This window comes from Anabrus simplex, chromosome 8 (assembly GCF_040414725.1).
Source record: "Anabrus simplex isolate iqAnaSimp1 chromosome 8, ASM4041472v1, whole genome shotgun sequence".
NCBI lineage: Eukaryota > Metazoa > Arthropoda > Insecta > Orthoptera > Tettigoniidae > Anabrus > Anabrus simplex.
Window position 1 is genome coordinate 62,342,043 of NC_090272.1, and position 20,203 is coordinate 62,362,245.

At 43.2% G+C, this 20,203-nt stretch overlaps 2 protein-coding genes across 2 annotated transcripts in view; one reads left to right on the forward strand and one right to left on the reverse strand.

Moving 5' to 3' along the window:
• The window catches only part of LOC136878781 (insulin-like growth factor-binding protein complex acid labile subunit), a 135,539-nt gene extending 129,942 nt beyond the window's left edge, over nt 1-5,597 (reverse strand). The window contains exon 1 of the mRNA XM_067152250.2: nt 5,416-5,597. The gene's annotated coding sequence lies outside the window, so the exon portion shown is untranslated. The remainder of the gene's footprint in view (nt 1-5,415) is intronic.
• LOC136878782 (uncharacterized) overlaps nt 1-20,203 on the forward strand; it is a 507,599-nt gene that overhangs the window by 29,288 nt on the left and 458,108 nt on the right. The window lies entirely within an intron of this gene.

Below are 20,203 nucleotides of genomic sequence, written 5' to 3' on the forward strand. Positions count from 1 at the left end.
AAACACATTGCTTACCAGCAAAGATTGGCGTCTGATGTTACCTGCAGCATTCCTTATGCGATTGCAGTAGTCTTCTCGGGAACGAACGCCCGTGGCGTGGATCGTGTCCTTCATTGAGTCCCAGAAATCCATTTGACTTCTTGAGGGAGGCGGGTCAGGCCACTGGTTTACCCCGACCAACCCATCTTCAGGGGTAATTCGTGTTCTGGAGGGAATAGGAATACGTTATTTGTACTGAAATGATGTCTCGATAATAATCACTATCTTCAATTCATTGAAGAGATACCGGTGGGTTTGTTGGAGGAGGTTTCCGTCAATATATCCCTCCGATTGTAGTTTCAACAATATCAGGAATATCGCACAGAATATGGGGTCATCAAAGCCCATACAATTGTGTTATGTACGTTTGCTATGCAATCCCTCGTGAACTGTGTCTCATCCGACCACAATACGTAACTAAGAAGGCCAGGCTCAATACGATTGGTTAATGGATACAAATGTAGTTCCGTCGACAGCCCGCCAGCTCCTTCAAAAATGGGATTGATTGTCTCATAATCCACGAGTGTCCAGTTCCATGGCTAAGTGGTTAGCATGCTGGCGTTTGATCCAAGAGATCCCGGGTTCAATTCTCGGCCAAGTCGGGAATTTCAATTTGAATAAGTTGATTCCTATGCCTCTGGGACTGAGTGTTTGTGCCGTCTTCAGCATTAATATCCAACTCAGGTTGGGCCCCATCCCCACAGACCCGCAGGTCGCCCATACGGTGTCTACTCGAAAGACCTGCACCAGGCCTCTCCGGAGCCCACACGCCATGATTATTATTATTATTATTATTATTATTATTCTCACCTTTCTTTCTTTCTTAATCTGTTTACCCTCCAGGGTTGGATTTTCCCTCAGACTCAGCGAGGGATCCCACCTCTACCGCCTCAAGGGCAGTGTCCTGGAGCGTGAGACATTGAGTCGGGGATACAACTGGGAAGAATGACCAGTACCTCGCCCAGGCGGCCACACCTGCTATGCCGAACAGGGGCCTTGCTGGGGGATGGGAAGATTGCATGGGACAGGCAAGGAAGAGGGAAGGAAGCGGCCGTGGCCTTAAGTTAGGTACCATCCCGGCATTTGCCTGGAAGAGAAGTGGGAAACCACGGAAAACGATTTCGAGGATGGCTGAGGTGGGAATCGAACCCACCTCTACTCAGTTGACCTCCCGAGACTGAGTGGACCCCGTTCCAGCCCTCGTACCACTTTTCAAATTTCGTGGCAGAGCCGGGAATTGAACCCGCACCTCCGGGGGTCACAGCTAATCACGCTAACCACTACACCACAGAGGCGGACATTTCCTGGTTCATGATTCATAATTCAGATGTTTCCAGAAACAGGACATTTGATGGCATTGGCAGCTGTCACTTGATACATTTATGATTTCCGGGTGTGATTCACAATTCCGCAAAACTACCTAGCGCTTATCGTATCGCTTTATATGACCAACGGTTTCGTGTGTCCAGAGGTATGCGGAATGGAATATGAGTACTTTCTCGAATTCTTTATCTTTTATTTACTTACGTGTGTATCTATTGACCTGTGGGCCGAGCAAGTGGTTGCGCGGTTTGAGTCAGCAAGCTATCAGCTTGCGTTCGGGAGATATTGGGTTCGAACCCCACTGTCGGCAGCCGCTTCTCTTCCAGGCAAATGCCAGGATGGTACCTAACTTAAGGCCACGGCCGCTTCCTTCCCTCTTCTTTGCCTATCCCTTCCAATCTTCCCATCTCCCCACAAGGCCCCTGTTCAGCATAGCATGTGGGACTGCATGGCCGAGGTAATGGTCCTCCTTCTCAGTTGTATCATCTGACGCAAAGTCTCACTCTTCAGGACATTGCCCTTGAGGGGGTGGAGGTAGGATCCGTCGCTGAGTCTGAGGGAAAAACCAGCCCTGGAGGGTAAACTTTTATTTATTTATTTATTTATTTATTTATTTATTTATTTATTTATTTATTTATTTATTTATTTATTTGTGTCTTTGTTAAGGGGCGAAGAAAGAAAGAAAGAAAGAAAGAAAGAAAGAAAGAAAGAAAGAAAGAAAGAAAGAAAGAGAATTTTACTTCGCGTCTTGCTCATGAACAGACATTTTCTTTTGAAGGTACAGAACGTAAAGAATTTCACCTTGTCTTCTGACAAACCAAAATTTCAGCCGTGAAAGCATCAATCTGAATATTTTCTATGTTGTTTCTGACATTTCTAGGCTTTCCTTGACGCAAGATTTTGTCCTAGACTATAGTTACTGATCGAAGCCGCTCTAGGGGCTACTGCAGTTTCTGCACAACATTTTGATTACGCTGTGTATCTGGAATGAATGAATATTGTCAATTATGGCAAAAGTGTGAAAATATGTGCATTTATGTGAGTAATTATCTCAATGTCCGCCTCTGTGGTGTAGTGTTTAGTGTGATTAGCTGCCAGCCCCGGAGGCCCGGGTTCGATTCTCGCCTGTGCTACGAAATTTGAAAAGTGGTATAAGGATTGGAAAGGGGCCCACTCAGCCTCGAGAGGTCAACTGAGTAGCGGGAGTTAGATTCCCACCTCAGCCGTCCTGGAAGTGGTTTTCCGTGGTTTCCCACTTCTCTTCCAGGCAAATGCCATGATGGTACCTAACTTAAGGCCACGGCCGTTTCCTTCCCTCTTCCTTGCCTGTCCCTTCCGATCTTCCCATCCCCCCACAAGTCCCCTTTTCAGCTGAGACCGAGAGAAAGCCAACCTTTGTCGGTAAACGGATTAAGAAAGAAAGAGAGAAAGAAAGAAAGAAAGAAAGAAAGAAAGAAAGAATCTCAATTGTTATTGCATGTTATTTGCTTTACGTCTCAACTACTTTTTTACGGTTTTTGGAGATGCCGAGGTGCCGGAATTTATTCCCGCATGCGTTCTTTTACGTGCCAGTAAATCTACCGACACGAGGCTGATGTATTTGAGCACCTTCAAATACCACAGTACTGAGCCAGGTTCGAACCTACTGAGTTGGGGTCAGAAGGCCAGCGCCTCAACCGCCTGAACCATTCAGCCCGGCATCTCAATTCTTTCCTCAATGCCCAATAATACTCTCATGACTGATTTGTTGGACTGTTAGTAAATTATTTTACTGTCCGACTCGTTGGCTGAACGGTCAGCGTACTGGCCTTCGGTTCAGAGGGTCCCGGGTTCGATTCCCGGCCGGGTCGGGGATTTTAACCTTAATTGGTTAATTCCAATGGCATGGGGGCTGGGTGTATGTGTCGTCTTCATCATCATTTCATCCTCATCACGACGCGCAGGTCGCCCATGGGAGTCAAATAGAAAGACCTGCACCTGGCGAGCCGAACCCCTCTGGGATATCCCGGCACTAAAAGTCATACGACATTTCATTTTTTCAATTATTTGACTAGTGATCATATAACGAGAACTAATGAAAATCCACAGCCTGTTTCCAGTCATTCTACCGGGTCAGGAATGGAATGAATGGAGCCCCTATCTAGCGGCGAGGATAGGAATTGTGGTTGCTGCCGAAGCCTATCGCACTCCTCTGGGGCAATGATTAATGACTCACAGATCAAATTACATGATATTGTAAAGTGTTGCTGGAGTGAAAGATGACAGGGAAAACCGGAGTACCCGGAGAAAAACCTGTCCCCCTCCGCTTTGTCTAGCACAAATCTCACATGGAGTGACCGGGATTTGAACCACGGAATCCAGCGGTGAGAGACCGGCGCGCTGCCGCCTGAGCCACGGAGGCAACGGGAACTAAAATTCAACTAAATTCGCAGCATACCATGTTACCACTAGGAATATCTTGTATTTATCATTATAATCACCAGTGCATCACAGTAAGTTAGTCCACCTACTTTGCTGAAGGTTTAAACGACCCCGAGTTCGATTCTCGGCCTCGCCGAGGATTTTAATTGCCCATAGTTAATTCCTCTGGGTCAGGGACTGTGTGTTTGTGCTCATTTTAGTGCACGTCGTCTCTTCGTCTACATTCGACCACCTCATTTAGCAACCACCACCGCAACACGCAACATAGGGTTGGCGCTAGGAAGGGCAATCGGTTGTAAAACTTGATCAAAATTCACGTCAAGCGTTGACTTCAAATCATTGGATAAAGAGCCCACGAAACGAAGGGAAACAATCAATCAGAACAAGTTCAGATGATTGACACATAGTGGCAGTTTTCATTTAAAAAACAGACATTAAAAGTGAATTTTTCGAATACCGTATTGAATTAACTAAACCTGTTCTATAATATTAACCTCGACACTACAATATATAACTTCATTTTTAAACTTTTCAAGTTTGGTTTCTCAAATTGTCATTTTGTCTTGTAAGCTTTTCTTCCGGAAATGGCCTCATTATTATAGTTTTATTCAAAAACTTCCTGCTGACAAGAAAAATGTATTCTCTACGCACGCAGAGTTCATTATTTTAAAGATAGATTACGATAATATCGCATATCTGTTCCCTGTAAAATTTACAGTTAATAAGTAACTGAGTATTAGCACAGTCTTGCTGAATTTCTTACACTCAACTCCACGACTACGTGCAAAATGTCACGTACAATGAGGGCTTCAGAAACTAAAGTTGAGAGGCTGAAATCAGAATCACAGCACAGAATTTGCAGTGGGAGTGGTTTCAGCCCGATATTTGCTATACAATTGCTCTATTTCCTTTCAGTGATATGAATTCAAATGTCCTTGGACATCTTTCTCAGTAATTGCTTCATGTACACCACTTTCAATAACTTATTAATAACTCAGAAAATGTAATAAAATACACATAATTCTGGCAATGGAACTGTGTATAGTTGTAAAAAATGAAACAAAAAGCAAAATTTCATTTAATAGATTCGTTAAAGGCTGGTAAAAATTCCAGTGAACTGTTATTTCCGCAGTAGAAATAATGATGGCAGAAGGACACTTCGCAAGATCTTTTTAAACAGACATTCGATTTGCTAGGAAATGAAAAAAAAAAATCACATTAAATCTTTTCGTTTTCACAGTAGAGTTAAGGAAGGCAGAAGGAACACTTCGTTCGGTATTTCGAACTGCTTACTCGCACGACAGTAGAAGAATATTATGATGGTGAAGGCGGTGATAATTCGCATAAAAGGATTGCATCCTATCATTTTGTATCCACAGTTTATTTACTTTCAATCAGCCATTAAATGTTATGTAACTTTAGTTTCGAATTTGCTGATTTTTTTTCTCTCTCAGTACACATTAACTAGCTGTTGATCATATTCCAAATATTTCTCACAGAAGTGTAATCTGTAGGGATGAATATCTCCACGCACCTTATGCAGTCTTTATGTTATCCTATAAACTGAAATATCGTATCATATTCTGTGTGTAAGTGACAAAGATTAAAAGAAAAAAAAGAAAAAGTTTTTACCTGAATTATTTGATCGTAGTAATCCTGGTTGTTCCCCAGTCGATCAATCACCTCTTCTCTAATAAAGGAAACACTCTCAAAGAATACCTAAGTATGTTTACAGAATCACTGTTCACCACAAGCACAACCTAAGTCCACCACAACCTACAGCACAGTCCAGATGACAGAAGTGCTCTCCGCCAACGACGGATTGAACCAGAGTTCTTCATTGGCCGTGCAGTTATAGGTGGCGATTAGATCACGAGGTCACTGACGTAACAACCTGCCTTCCGCTGGCAGCAGATGGCGCTACGCTAGCAGCCTTATGCTACCGTCCGTACCAAGCTTACAATGATGTCCAGTGCTTTTGTACCTTATAAGCATTGTTCCCTAGGGTTGATGTGGCGACCACAAGGCCCCCAGTTTAAGTTTGGCGGCTAATGTCCGCTTTTCTTAGATATTCATTCTATCCTCCCTGACCTTCGTCAGTCCATTCTTTCCTCTCTGGGTTGGAGCATAGACTATATAGGCTTAGATTGTGGTGGTGATTATTGTTTTAAGAGGAAGTGCAATTGGGAAACTATCCTTTATTAACATTAATCAGAGGGAAAAAATGGAAGGGGTCCGACACTTCGAAAAATGAAGGTATCGGCCAAAGAAAAATAAGGGCCACGAAGGGCGTAAAAACAAAAGAATCCCTAGGCCTCCAATGCTCCAATATCGTCGGGGTAGGAAAAGAACAAGATTTGACCAAGGGAAGTCGGATAGTATACACAGTACAATAGATGAAAGTGAGGAGCCTGGCACCAGTAAGTGGAAGCAATACCAGGAGCCAACTAGGGGCGCCGTGATTGCCAACCGGTGATGGTGGGGATTGTTTTAAGAGGAAATACAACTGGGCAACCTCATCTGTTAACACCAATCGTAAGGAAAGAATACAAGGAATCCGACACTTCGAAAAGTGAAGGTATCGGCGAAAGAAAGTCAACGATCGCGAAGGACGTGAAAATATCGTCAGGGTCGGAAAAAAGTAAGAGTTGATCAAGGGAGGCCGGATAGGATAGATGAAATTGAGGAGCCTGGCACAAGTAAGTGGAAGTAATACCAAGACTTAGCTAAGGGCCCCGTGGTCGCAAACCTACGTTCCCAAGTTGAAAGCCCCTGGGGTTAATATATACGCAGTTAACCCCTCCTGTCATAAGAGGCGATTGAAAAGGGAACACCAGGATGTGTGGGAGAGCGGACTGGAGACTACGGGCTCTGTAACTGAGTCTGATTTTATTTACTTGTGTCAGCCTCTTCACTTTCGACTTATCTACCCTTTCTCCTTCGAACAACTCTTGTTCTCTTACGATTCTATCCTATTCCCAGCTCGTGACTCTTGCGGGATGAGAAAGTGAGAGACGAGGTGAATAGAGTGAGCTGCGTGTAGTAAGCATGAGTTAAGTGACAATTCTGGATTACAAGTTCATTCAAGTACACAAAAACATTGATCTGGGGTTGGAAGAACCATAGAATCGTGCCTGGATTTATTACCGAAGACTTTTTTAAGTCGCACCGACACACACGGGTCTATCGGATGGGACAGGAAATTGCTAGTGATGGGAAATGGGGAGGAAGCGACCGTGGCCGTAATTGCCCCAGCATGTGCCTGGTGTGAAAACGGGAAAACACGGAAAACCATCCTCAGAGCTGCCGACAGTGGGTGTCGAACTCACTATCTCCCGAATGCAAGCTGATAGCTAATAATAATAATAATAATAATAATAATAATAATAATAATAATAATAATAATAAAAATAATAATAATCTTTCTTTCTTTCTTTCTTTCTTAATCCGTGTACCCTCCAGAGTTGATTTTTCCTCTGACTCAGCAAGGGAGCACCCTTCTACCACCTCAAGGGCTCTGTCCTGGAGCGTGAGACTTTGGGTCGGCGGATACACCGGGGAGGAGGACCAGTGCCGCGCCTAGGCAATCTCACCTGCTATGCTGAACAGGGGCCTTGTGAGAGGATGAGAAGATTGGAAGGGATAGACAAGGAAGAGGGAAGGAAGCGGCCGTGGCCTAAAGTTAGGTACCATCCCAGCATATGCCTGGAGAAGTGGGAAACCACGGAAGACCACTTCGAGGATAGCTGGGGGGGGGGGGGATCGAAGCTCCCCTCTACTGAGTTCACCTCCCGAGGCTGAGTGAACCCCGTTTCAGCCCTCGTACCACTTTTCAAATTTCGTGGCAGAGCCGGGAATTGAACCTGGGCCTCCGGGCGTGGCAGCTAATCACACTAACCACTTCACCACAGAGGCGGACTTTATAAGACTATTAGCCTATTATTTTCAAATTGTAAATTGGTATGGTAAGTAAACTCGTGTGCTCGTCCCGAGGTGGGGCATCTCTTTTCAGGCAACCACATACCAGCCCTCCAACCAATCTTAAATTTCTGGCAGTATCGGAAATCGAATTCGGACCCCCGAGGACGGCAGGTAACAGTGCTAACCGTTACGCTACGGAGGCGTCATTGGAAGGGTAATAATAATGGCGTGTGGCCTCCGGAGAGGCCTGGTGCAGGTCTTTTGATGCGACTCCCGTAGGCGACCTGCGCGTCGTGATGAGGATGAAATGATGATGAAGACGGCACATACACCCTGTCTCCGTGGCAGGGGAATTAACCAATTACCGTTGAAATTCCCGACCCTGCCGGGAATTGAACTCGGGACCCCTGCGACCAAAGGCCAGCACGGTAACCATTTAGCCATACAGCTGGACAAAGTGAACTCGTGTCCTCATCCCGAGGTGGTGCAGCTCTTCTCAGGCACACCTCCAATGTAGGTGAGCTGCATGTACCATTTCAACCACATATCAGCCCTCCTGCCATTCTTAAATTTCTGGCAGTACCGGGTATGATGGTGGTGGTGATTATTGTTTTAAGAGGAAGTACAACTAGGCAACCATCCTCTATGAGCAGTACCGGGAATCGAGCACGAGCCTCCGAGGACGGCAGCTAATAACACTAGCCGTGGCGCTACGGAGGTGGACATTGGTATGGTAAAAACATATTCCAGCTGTTAACTAGATGAAGTGTCCACCCCTGTGGTGTAGTGGTTAGCGTGATTAGCTGCCACCCCCGGAGGCCCGGGTTCGATTCCCGGCTCTGTCACGAAATTTGAAAAGTGGTACGACGGTTGAAACGGGGTCCACTCAGCCTCGGGAGGTCAATTGAGTAGAGATGGGTTCGATTCCCACCTCAGCCATTCTGGAAGTGGTTTTCCGTGGTTTCCCACTTCTTCTCCAGGCAAATGCCGGGATGGTACCGAACTTAAGGCCACGGCCGCTTCCTTCCCACTTCCTTGCCTGTCCCATCCAATCTTCCCATCACTCCACAAGGCCCCTGTTCAGCATAGCAGGTGAGGCCACCTGGGAGAGGTACTGGTCATTCTCCCCAGTTGTATCCCCCGACCCAAAGTCTGAAGCTCCAGGACACTGCCCTTGAGGCGGTAGAGGTGGGATACCTCGCTGAGTCCGAGGGAAAAACCGACGCTGGAGGGTAAACAGATTAAGAAGAAGAAGAAGAAGAAGAAGAACTAGATGAAGTAGGCTAAATAACACTAGGCTGCGAGGAATTCAATGTCCGTCCTCTTTGCCCACTGCTTAGTAATCTTGGTTGGTTTCATAGAGCCCCGGAAGCCTGCCTGGTGGCCATGGCCGTGAAGGCGCCTGATACTGTGATTAGCCGATTAGCCGGTCCCATTGGTAGAAAACATCACTGTCAGAATGTTGGCCGGTGAGAGTAGTGGTGATTACAATTCCAAACCTCTCCGCAGTGTTCATTTGTAGTGAGAGCAAATGACGCTGATGATGGTGATTCGTCCGTCGGATGGGACCCTTGAGCACACCCTTGGTGTGATTGGACTGTAGGAGGCTATGTGCCTACCCTCTCCCTCCCTCATTACCCTTATCATCAACTCACTCTAAGCGCAGTCGCTCATGGGTGCCAAATGGAAAGACCTGCACCAGACGGACCGAACATATCCTCAGACACACCCGACACTAAAAGCCAAAATAAATAAAGAGCCCCGGGTTCAATTCCCGGCCAGACTTGGAATTTTAGCCGCGTCCGTTAATTCCTGTAGCTCGGGGACTGGGTATTTGTAATCGTATTAATATACATCTTCATTTAGGCCTACATATAATACCAAAGAAACACACAGTAGTGAATAAATCACTCCTTGTCGGTTGGTCTCAGGAAGGGCATCCAGCCGTGAAACTGAGGTTAATTTACATTAATGGACCGAGCGAGTTGGCCGTACGGTTAGGGTAAAGCAGCTGTGAACTAGCATTCGGGAGATAGTTTGTTCTAACCCTACTGCCAGCAGTCCTGAAATTAGTTTTCCGCGTTTTTCCAATTTCCCACCAGTAAAATGTTGGGGCTGTACCTTAATTAAGGCCACGGCGGCTTCCTTCCCACTCCTAGCCCTTTCCTATCCAATCGTTGCCATAAGACCTATTTGTGTCGGTGCGCCGTAAAGCAACTTGTAAACAAACAAACAAACAAACAAACAAACAAACAAACAAACAAACAAACAAACAAACAAACAAACAAACAAACAAACACACACACACATTAACGCTGACCCTAGATAATTCGCAAAAAAAAAAAAAAAAAGGACAGGTAGGAAAATGACTGTGATAAATTCATTTCTTATGAAAATTGCGTGTTTTTAAGACAGTGGCATCACCCTAGATCCTGCTTCATGGCTGTAATACATGTCTGAAAGTTCGTGTTTTACACTCACACATTTATTTTTTTCCCTGAGAATCTGGAGTTTTTAAGTGAAGAGGGTGAAAGATTCCATAGAGATAGAAAGGAAGTTGAAAGAAGATATCAAGGATGTTGGAACATCAACATGCTTCCTGATTGTTGTTGGGTGCTCAAGTGAGACAACCCAGAAGTCATACTTAAAAGGAAAGGGTGTAGAACTCTCACAACAAGAACACAATGACAGTAACATCTCTCTGTTATATTGACATTGAAACTATACAGTGGCAATATGTCAATATTATGATTGGCTTTTTACAGCATATAGTTACAAAATTGAACAATTTATAAGATTGTATGAGAAAACTGAGCGACAGGATGCGTGGTTTCGGTCACGCAGCTGCTAGCTTGCAGTCAGGAGGGAGTTGGTTCGCACGCCACTGTCGGCAACCCTGAAAATGGTTTTCCGTTGTTTTTCATTTGCACACGAGGCAAATCAGTCAAATCCACAGTCGATTCCTTCCCACTCCTAGCCCTTTTCTCTCTCATTGTCGCCATGAGATCTCCGTATCGGTGCGATGTAGAGCAACATTGTAAGAAAACTTATGAGAAAAGAGACTGATATCAGACATTTTAGCACATTCTTAATAAACTGTCATCGTGTCATTGAGTTCCAGTTGTATTTTAAGAGGAGTCATAACAGAAAAGTTGCGATATTTGAGCAAAAATTGAATTTTTAATTATAATCTTAAAAACCCCAGTTCTTGAAGTCCCGTTAATAGTTTCTTTCTTTCTTAATCTGTTTACCCTCCAAGGACGGTTTTTCCCTCGACTCAGCGAGGTATCCTGGAGCGTCACATATAGGGTCTGTGGATAAAACTGGGGAGGAGGACCAGTACCCCACCTGCTATACTAAAGACCTCCATTGGGGTAATCACATAAATATGATTGTTAATAAAGGGAACAGATCTCTGCAGATGGTTATGAGGGTATTTAGGGGTTGTAGTAAGGATGTAAAGGAGAGGGCATATAAGTCTCTGGTAAGACCCCAACTAGAGTATGGTTCCAGTGTATGGGACCCTCACCAGGATTACTTGATTCAAGAACTGGAAAAAATCCAAAGAAAAGCAGCTCGATTTGTTCTGGGTGATTTCAGACAAAAGAGTAGCGTTAAAAAAATGTTGCAAAGTTTGGGCTGGGAAGATTTGTGAGAAAGGAGACGAGCTGCTCGATTAAATGGTATGTTCCGAGCTGTCAGAGGAGAGATGGCGTGGGAGGACATCAGTAGACGAATAAGTTTGAGTGATGTCTTTAAAAGTAGGAAAGATCACAATATGAAGATGAAGTTGGAATTCAAGAGGTCAAATTGGGGCAAATATTCATTTATAGGAAGGGGAATTAGGGATTGGAATAACTTACCAAGGGAAATGTTCAATAATTTTCCAATTTCTTTGCGATCATTTAAGAAAAGGCTAGGAAAACAACAGATAGGGAATCTGCCACCTGGGCGACTGCCCTAAATGCAGATCAGTAGTGATTGATTGATTGATTGATTTCATTGATTGATTGATTGATTGATTGATTGATTGATTCTGAACAGGAGACTTGTGGGGGATGGGGAGATTGGAAGGAAGGAGGGGAAGAGGGAAGGAAGCGGCGTACCCTTAAGTTAGGTACCATCCCGGCATTTGCCTACTCAGTTGACTTCCCGAGGCTTAGTGGACCACTTTTCAAATTTCGTGGGAAAGCCGGGAATCGCAGCCGGGGAACTTCATTTTTAATGCTCTAAATGCCACACTTAAATTGTAGTGGTTCGTTGTATATAGAGCAAACCCAAACCCCTATCTCTCACCCTGTCAGAGAGCATTATTTTTTTCGGGCTACTATTTCAATAATACCGCAGGAATATATTTAACTTGTAATAGGCCTGTGCTGTGCGTAAGAGGAGAATCACCATCTCAGGGAGTAATTTACTCTCCAGGGCAGTTTCCAAGAAAACATGCTTCTTAAAACTTTCAATTACTTTTACCTATCTTAAAACTTTTTCAGCTCTTTGCCATGCATAAGTTCATCCTTGCGACACAGTTCTTATCGGATTCACCTGAAATATTTAGAGATTGTTTGAATATGTCTTCTTCTTCTTCTTCTTCTTCTGCTTCTTAATCTGTTTACCCTCCAGGGTCGGCTTTTCCCTCGGACTCAGCGAGGGATCCCACCTCTACCGCCTCAAGGGCAGTGTCCTGGAGTTTCAGACTTTGGGTCGGGGATACAACTGGGGAGGATGACCAGTACCTCACCCAGGCGGCCTCACCTGCTATGCTGAACAGGGGCCTTGTGGAGGGATGTGAAGATTGGATGGGAAACGCAAGGAAGAGGGAAGGAAGTGGCCCTGGCATTAAGTTAGGTACCATCCCGGCATTTGCCTGGAGGAGAAGTGGGAAAACACGGAAAACCACTTCCAGGATGGCTGAGGTGGGAATCGAACCCACCTCTACTCAGTTGACCTCCCGAAGCTGAGTGGACCCCGTTCCAGCCCTCGTACCACTTTTAAAATATCGTGGCAGAGCCGGGAATCGAACCCGGACCTCCGGGGGTGGCAGCTAATCGCGCTAACCACTACACCACAGAGGCGGACGTTCGAATATGTACGGGAATTAAAATTAGTTCTGCATTTTATTACCTGTTGAATATTACCTTCATATTTTTACTCCTGAAGTAGCTCGAAACTAGATTTTTGCCTATTGAGTGAATAATGAAAAACTGAAGAAAAAAAAAGTGCAGTAGTTTATATCTGACTGCGAAACCCAGAGTTGTTCTTAAATACATGGTGTATCCGTGATGAAGTTACAGACTTTCAGAGATGATGGAGGGCGGGAATTGGATCAGTTTCAGATAAGGAACCATATTCCGGAAACGATCGAGCCAAAAGTTAAGCAAAAGTCTTCTCATTTAAACCGTTTACCTGCATAAATCTCACAAGCTGCTTCGATTACAACAAATGTTCGAAATGGCGCCCCACTGCGTCAGTGCAGGCATGGCATCGTGCACAAAGTTCAGTCGTACGGATACGGCGTTGGTCTACTAATCCCAAGTTAACGGGTTCAAACCCGACTGAGGTCGGTGGCTTATAAGTGTGTTTAGAGGTGACAACCCCATGTCGTTGGCTTCCGACACGTTAAAGAACTACTGCTGGACGAAATTGCGACATCCCGGCGTCTGCTAATACGTTAAACAACTTGGATTATTAATAACTTTTGACACGAACGTGTCCGGACTACGGTTCCTAATCTCAAATTGATTCATTTGCCGTCCTTCAATGTCCCTGAAAGTTTGTAGCATCATCACGGATACACCATGTATTTGAGTATTTTTTACAAGTCCTGAAAATTATAGCCCAAATAATGGAAACCGTGACGCAAGCAGCATTTTCCATGCAACATATAAAAGTAAATACTACTTTTCAATAACTTTGCAACCAATTAACTAATCAATCCCAAGTTTTGCGTGGAGCTATGTCTTATTAATATGAACTTCTGTTTTAAATTTGGTTTTTATAAGTGGCACATTGTATAAGTTCAATGTTTCAGTAATGATCCCCTTAAAAGGTTGGATAGAAAAATAGATGTTGAAAATATTTATATTCAATGAAACCCCATACATTTTCAAAATGTAGTTATTGCAAATTTTCCAACATTCATTACGTGATAGCAAAAAATTAATTCTGAGTTTTAGCACATCATTGTTACCGATATGTCAAATCACATTATTGGGTTTACACAATATTCGTAAAGTCGAAGTTCAAAGCTTACTCTAGCATAAAACTCCAGCTGTAGACAAATTTCCTGTTAGTATTCACAAAGAATCTCGCAATGATATTGAAGGCTATTTACAGTAGAAAACTTTTAACTTACCAACAAAATGTTCTGGATACCAACCAGCTCAGTTCAAGGTTAAGCGAACGCAGAGGGAACACAGAAAAGAAACAGGAGGCCTCAAGTATGGTAGAAACGGATATGAATCATCCGCACACTTCCTCACACTCGTCAAAGAACAATGTAATCTTGTAATGTGATCTGTTTTGATATCGTGCACGGGTGTCTGATATCTGATTATTTACGGCTCTGACTCATACATTCAAAACAATCGTGTTTCACGAAGAAATAATCTTACAGGAATCTCGCAAATTTATCTACCTCCACAGCCATTGATTTTGAATATTCCTTTGGAGGCACTATTGATTCTCATGTTAACAAGAATTCCTGGCCCACGCTGTACGGGTAGCGTGCCTGCGGCCTCGGGTTCGATTCCCGGCCAGGTCAGGGATTTTTACCTGGATCTGAGGACTGGTTCGAGGTCTACTGAACCTACGTGATTACAATTGAGACGCTATCTGACGGTGAGATAGCGGCTCCGGTGTAGAATGCCAAGAATAACGGCCCAGAGAATTCGTCGTGCTGACCACACGACACCTCGTAATCTGCAGGCGTTCGGTCTGACCAGCGGTCGCTTGGTAGGCCATGGCCCTTCGGGGCTGTTACACCGTGGCATTTAGTTTTTATTTATTTATGTTATGCCTTTGTATGTGTCGAAGTTAGGGATAACAACCCTGTCTTACGCTTAACCACAGCATGCAGTACATACACATCATTTGAAACTTAATAAGACTGGACACTGTACCTAGAAACTACCTAAATTAATGGAATAAAATAGTATTATAATAGTTATTTTGTTGATGATTAATATTATCTATCTACATTACCTAATAATAATTCTAAATCACACACGCTCTCATTCACTCTTCTTTTTTGCTAGTGCTTTACGTCGCACCGACACAGATAGGTCTTATGGCGACGATAGGATAGGAAAGGTCTAGGAGTTGGAAGGAAGCGGCCGTGGCCTTAATTAAGGTACAGTTCCAGCATTTGCCTGGTGTGAAAATGGGAAACCACGGAAAACTACCTTCAGGGCTGCCGACAGTGGGATTTGAGCCCACTATCTCCCGGATGCAAGTTCACAGCCGCGCGCCTCTATCCGCACGGCCTCATTCACTCTAACGTTCATATAAGTTGTACTCGTATTTAAGAGGAAATCGCGACAAGACGGTTTAAATGAGGCTATTGACGTGCTATTACGTATACTGACAGGGAGAGTGTTCCATAGTCTTTTTTGTTTGTTGCTATTTTGCTTTACGTCGCACCGCCACAGATAGGTCTTATGGCGACGATGGGATAGGAAAGGCATAGGAATGGAAAGGAAGCGGCCGTGGCCTTAACTCCCCAGTATTTGCCTGGTGTGAAAATGGGAAACCACGGAAAACCATCTTCAGGGCTGCCGACAGTGGGATTCGAACCTACTATCTCCCGGATGCAAGTTCACAGCTGCGCGCTCCTAACCGCACGGCCAACTCGTCCGGTGTTTCATAGTCTTACCTCAGGGACCTGGAAGGAGTGGCTCTAGACAGATGTGTGATTAAAGAATAACTTGCGGGTGGAAGTCGATCTGGTATTGTTATGTGATTATTTCAGTTTAATGTGTCGACATCTAGGTTTTTTTTTTTTTTACAGATTTCTGAAAAGGTATAGTTTCACCACAGAGAATCAGAGTAGGCAGATGTGTGATGTTTAAGGTATTGGAAGGACTAGGCTGTCCTATTATGATTGCTTGCGTCTTCTTTGGGTTAATTAATAGCCAGTTCTCTTTTCCATAGGAGCTAATTGAATTTAAAATCAAGTTCATTTGGTGGATTGCACTGTCAATGCTTGAGACTTTAAAGTATGAGTTTGTTTAAAGATCGTCAGCATAAAGGTGATAGCTGCAGTCATTCAGATGAGAAGAAATGTCGGTAATATAGATTAAAAATGAAGGAGGTCCGAGAACAGACCCTTGAGGAGCGCCAGATAGCTTAGTCCTCCATTCTGTGATCGTCGTGTTTGATACAACTCGCAGTCGTCTATTTTTGATGTATGAGCCCAGGAGCTGAACAGCAGAATGATCCATGCGAAGTTTTTTTAACTTGGCTAACAATATGTCTACATTACAGTGTCGAACGTAATACTGAAGTCTGGAAGGATAAGTGTAGTCCGTTTTCATTCCTCCATTGCCCGTCTAATGTCATATGTAATCTTGAGTAGTATTGTTATAGTACTGTGTCCTTTCTTAAAACCAGACTGAAGGGGATAAAGTAAGGGATGTTTTTCCAAGTATTTAACAATTGTTTATGCATTATCTTCTCCAGAACCTTAGAAAGTACTGTGAAAATGCAGACAGGTCTGTAGTCAGATGTATCGCTTGCTGGGGGAGTTTTTGGGTACTGGAAAAATGAGTGCATCTTTTCATTTAAATGGGATATTGCCTGAAGTGAGGCATGTATTAAATAAATGCGCAATAATGGGCAATATTACGGCGATTATGTACGTCACGAATGAAACAGAAATTGCAAAGGCTCCTGCTGCGTGAGATTTAATTGACATAACTTGTTACTTCATGCTTTATAATGGCATCAAATTCAAATAAAGGACGGACTGGAGATTGTTGCTTAACATATTGTCAATGGTATTTTGTACTGATGGTATCTCAGGAGTGAGACGTTCCGTGGAGAAATATGTATTTAATTCATAAAGGGACACCTCAGGATCAGTATGCTACATGAGTGGCATGCCAATATCCAGTGACCGAAGTGGTTTGGTGTGGATAAAAAAAATTGAGTGCATGTGAGAAATACATACATACATACATACATACATACATACATACATACATACATACATACATACATACATACATACATTATCATTATAGACTGTTATGCCTTTCAGCGTTCAGTCTGCAAGCCTCTGAGAATTCACTAAACGTCGCCACAATCCTCGATTTGCAACTAGTGTTGTGGCTTCATTTAGTTCTATACCTCTTATCTTTAAATCGTTAGAAACCGAGTCTAACCATCGTCGTCTTGGTCTCCCTCTACTTCTCTTACCCTCCATAACAGAGTCCATTATTCTCCTAGGTAACCTATCCTCCTCCATTCGCCTGACATGACCCCACCACCGAAGCAGGTTTATGCGTACAGCTCCATCCACCGAGTTCATTCCTAAATTAGCCTTTATCTCCTCATTCCGAGTACCCTCCTGCCACTGTTCCCACCTGTTTGTACCAACAATCATTCTTGCTACTTTCATGTCTGTTACTTCTAACTTATGAATAAGATATCCTGAGTCCACCCAGCTTTCGCTCCCGTAAAGCAAAGTTGGTCTGAAAACAGACCGATGTAAAGATAGTTTCGTCTGGGAGCTGACTTCCTTCTTACAGAATACTGCTGATCGCAACTGCGAGCTCACTGCATTAGCTTTACTACACCTTGATTCAATCTCACTTACTATATTACCATCCTGGGAGAACACACAACCTAAATACTTGAAATTATCGACCTGTTCTAGCTTTGTATCACCAATCTGACATTCAGTTCTGTTGAATTTCTTACCTACTGACATCAATTTAGTCTTCGAGAGGCTAATTTTCATACCATACTCATTGCACCTATTTTCAAGTTCCAAGATATTAGATTGCAGGCTTTCGGCACAGTCTGCCATTAAGACCAAGTCGTCAGCATAGGCCAAACTGCTTACTACATTTCCACCTAACTGAATCCCTCCCTGACATTTTATACCTTTCAGCAGATGATCCATGTAAACTACGAACAGCAAAGATGAAAGATTACAACCTTATCTAACTCCTGTAAGTACCCTGAACCAAGAACTCATTCTACCATCAATTCTCACTGAAGCCCAATTGTCAACATAAATGCCTTTGATTGATTTTAATAATCTACCTTTAATTCCATAGTCCCCCAGTATGGCGAACATCTTTTCCCTCGGTACCCTGTCATATGCTTTCTCTAGATCTACGAAACATAAACACAACTGCCTATTCCTCTCGTAGCATTTTTCAATTACCTGGCGCATACTGAAAATCTGATCCTGACAGCCTCTCTGTGGTCTGAAACCACACTGGTTTTCATCCAACTTCCTCTCAACGACTGATCGCACCCTCCCTTCCAAGATGCCAGTGAATACTTTGCCTGGTATACTAATCAATGAGATACCTCGATAGTTGTTGCAATCCTTCCTGTTCCCTTGCTTATAGATAGGTGCAATTACTGCTTTTGTCCAATCTGGAGGTACCTTACCAACACTCCACGCTAATTTTACTACTCTATGAAGCCATTTCATCCCTGCCTTCCCACTATACTTAACCATTTCAGGTCTAATTTCATCTATTCCCGCTGCCTTATGACAATGGAGTTTATTTACTATCCTTTCCACTTCCTCAAGCATAATTTCACCAACATCATTTTCCTCCTCCCCATGAGCTTGGCTGTTTGCAACACCACCAGGATGATTTCCTTTTACATTGAGAAGATGTTCAAAATATTCCCTCCACCTCTCCAGTGATTCCCTGGGATCTATTATGAGTTCACCTGAATTACTCAAAACACTGCTCATTTCCTTTTTCCCTCCCTTCCTAAGATTCTTTATTACTGTCCAGAAAGGTTTCCCTGCTGCTTGACCTAGCCTTTCCAGGTTATTACCAAAATCTTCTCATGACTTCTTTTTGGATTCAACAACTATTTGTTTCGCTCTGTTTCTTTCATCTACGTACAAATCCCTGTCTACCTCGGCCCTTGTTTGGAGCCATTTCTGATAAGCCTTCTTTTTACGTTTACAGGCTGCTCTCACTTCATCATTCCACCAAGATGTTCGCCTTTTCCCATCTTTACACACAGTTGTTCCTAGGCATTCCCTTGCTGTTTCTACTACAGCATCCCTGTATGCCACCCATTCACTTTCTATATCCTGAACCTGCTTACTGTCTACTGTTCGAAACTTCTCACTAATCATATCCATGTACTTCTGTCTAATTTCCTCGTCCTGGAGATTTTCTACTCTTATTCGTTTGCAGACAGATTTCACTTTCTCTACCCTAGGCCTAGAGATACTTAGTTCACTACATGAGAAATACAGTACTCAAATATTAAAAGCGCTTTTCGCTAGCAAATAATGAAGACATATTTTGATGACCTACTAATTACCGAAAAATGATCAATAAAATTACATTGGAATCACCAAGAACTGACTCAAAATGAGCGAGTACCTCGAAATATGATGGAAAATACGCATGTACCCAAAATAGAAAATATGAGTGAATAAAAATAAAAAACGTCATCTTTCTTTGGGTGATATCTTCATTTTTCGAATTGTTGGCCTCCTTCCATATTTTCCTCTCTGCTTAGTGTTAATAGAGGAGGGTAGCCTACTTCTACTTCCACTTAAAATAACAAACACCACCACTTTCACACATAAACTATTTTTCATCCTCAGCTTGAGGAGTTGTTTCTATTAAACCTCTGGATGTCTCCGGTAGCTTTATGACTGATTTCAGTGGCTCATTACTCAAATTATAGCATCTACGAATATATTTGATTTCTGTGCGGTATATTACAGATTTAAAATGATACCTTTCAGCTATTGTTGTCAGTAAAACGTTTGGAAATGAAATGGATAATTTAAGAAGAAAGTAGAACTGATTATTAAAATTAAGTGAATACTGTGATTACTAGTACATCATTTGGTGTTGATGAGACCATACTTGCCAAGATACCTCCTTTTATCGAATACAGAATTTAGAACTTAGAATTGTGTGATATTTTGATTTAAGTGTTATACTTAGCCTACGGTAAGTTTTCAGATTTAGATTTTTATACTTCTTCGTCAAAATCTGAGATATGTAAGAATTACTAAAAATAGTTGCGTGTTTTATCGGATCCACTTTATTCCCTGTGAAGTGTGTTAAACTCATTACTCTCTCTTGACTACCTGTGTACGGGCTATCCTAATGATTTGTGACATATATATTAAAAGCAAAAACCTCCGTGGCTCAGGCAGCAGCGTGCCGGCCTCTCACTGCTGGGTTCCGTGGTTCAAATCCCGATCACTCCATGTGAAATTTGTGCTGGACAAAGCGGAGGCGGGTCGGGTTTTTCTCCGGGTACTCCGGTTTTC